Source organism: Arachis ipaensis, chromosome B7 (assembly GCF_059453495.1).
Source record: "Arachis ipaensis isolate K30076 ecotype BB chromosome B7, ASM5945349v1, whole genome shotgun sequence".
NCBI classification, from domain to species: Eukaryota; Viridiplantae; Streptophyta; class Magnoliopsida; order Fabales; family Fabaceae; genus Arachis; species Arachis ipaensis.
This window is the reverse complement of record NC_142442.1, coordinates 29,824,702-29,827,023: the sequence shown is the minus strand read 5'-3', so window position 1 is coordinate 29,827,023 and position 2,322 is coordinate 29,824,702.

The following is a 2,322-nucleotide window of genomic DNA, read 5'->3' as shown; positions in this document are numbered from 1 at the left end:
CTGGTTGGGCGTTGAACACCCAGTGAGGGGTTCTTCACTGGCATTTAATGCTAGAAAGCCTGCCTAGTTGGGCGTTGAACGCCCAGTAAGGGGTTCTTCACTGGCGTTCAATGCCAGAAAGCCTGGGTGTTTGGGCGTTGAACGCCCAGCCAGTGCTCCCTGGCTGGCGTTGAACGCCAGCACTGCTGCCAGGATGGGCGTTGAATGCCCAGTGAGGGGTTTCTTACTGGCGTTCAGCGCCAGGTTTGCTGCCAGATTGGGCGTTGAACGCCCAGTGATATGTCCTTCACTGGTGTTCAATGCCACCCCTATTCTCCTCTAATTCGGCCTTCACCTCCATGGTTATGGCCTTGTACTCTTCTCTAGGATTTACCTCAGTATTGCTGGGAAGAGTTTCAGGAGGAATCTCATGGATCCTCTTGCTCAGTTGACCAACTTGCACCTCCAAATTTCTAATGGAGGACCTTGTTTCATTAATGAAACTATGAGTGGTCTTAGAGAGGCTGAAAACCAGAGTAACTAAGTCAGAAAGACTCTGCTTAGAGGTTTCCATATTTCCTTGAGAAGATAGGAATGGTGGTCTATTATTGAACCTATTCTGGTTCCTTCCACCTTGATTGTTATTGAAACCTTGCTAAGGTTTCTGTTGATCTTTCCATGAAAGATTAGGATGGTTCCTCTATGAAGGGTTGTAGGTGTTTTCATTGGGTTCTCCCATGTAATTCACCTCCTCTATGGTGGGTTGATCAGGATTATAAGCTTCTATGCTAGAAGAAGCTTCCTGAGTAATGCAAGCTACAGTTTGCAGTCCAGTCAAATGCTGGGAGATCATGTTGACCTGTTGGGTCAAGATCCTATTCTGAGCCAATATGGCATTCAGAGTATCAACTTCATGAACTCTTTTCTTCTGAGAGATCCCATGGTTTACAGGATTCTTTTCAGAAGTATATATGAATTGGTTGTTTGCAACCATTTCAATGAGTTATCTTGCTTCTGCCGGTATTTTCTTCAAGTAGAGTGATCCACCAGCAGAGCTGTCCAATGAGATTTTGGATATCTCAGACAGACCATCATAGAACACGCCTATGATAGACCACTCTGAGAGCATGTCAGGAGGACATCTCTTGATCAGTTGCTTATATCTTTCACAAGCTTCAAAGAGGGATTCACCTTCTCTTTGTCTGAAGGTTTGAACTTCCCCTCTAATCTTGCTCATCCTTTGAGGGGGAAAGAATTTAGCTAGAAAAGCATTAACTAGCTTTTTCCAAGAATCAAGACTCTCTATTGGTTGGGCATCCAACCATATCTTAGCTTTGTCTCTTACAACAAAGGGAAAGAGCATAAGCTTGTAGACTTCAGGATCTACTCCATTAGTCTTTACAGTATCACAGATCTGTAAGAACTCAGCTAAAAATTAATGTGGATCTTCCAATAGAAGTCCATAAAATTTATAATTCTGCTACAGAAGAGAGACTAATTGAGGCTTAAGCTCAAAATTGTTAGCTCCAATGGCAGGTACAGAGATACTTCTGCCATAAAAGTCAGAGGTAGCAATGGTGAAGTCACCAAGAACCATTCTTGGCTCCTCTTGAGGTTCGGCCATGTCCTCTGTTTCTTGTTCAAAACTTTCTGAAAGGTGTCTTCTGGAGTGTTGTGCTTTAGCCAGTTGTAAACGCCTCCTCAAAGTCTTCTCAGGTTCAAGATCAGGAGTCAAGATGGGTTCTTTATCACTGTTCCTGGTCATAAGTAAGAAGAGAAGAAAAGAAAGAAAAGAAGAAAGCTTTTGTGCCAATTGGCAAGAAGCTCCTCCTTAAAGTGAGATGTGAAGAAAGAAGAGAGGAATAAAAAATGAAGATGGAAGAAGAGAGAGAAGTATACTTTGAAAATAGAGATGAGAAGAGAAGAACTATAAATAAATAAGATAAATAAGAATTAAAATATTTTTGTTTTTATTTTATTATTTTATTATTTGAAATAGAAGAGAGAGAAGATAAGATATTAATTAAGAAAAAGTTTTAATTTAAAATAAGATAGAAGATAAGATAAGAAAAGATTTGAAATTGAAATTTGAAAAAGATAAGATAAGAAACTAAAAAGTTTTGAAAAGATTTGATTTTAAAAATTAAGATTAGAAAAGATAAGATAAGAAACAAAAAAGATTTGAAAAATAATTTGAAAAAGATAAGATTTTGCAATTTGATTTTGAAAAAGATTTAATTTTAAAATTTGAGATTTGAAAAAGATAAGATTTTTAATTTTGAAATTTGAAATTTGAATTCTTAAAATTTGAAAATTGAAAAAGATAAGATAAGATTTTTGAAA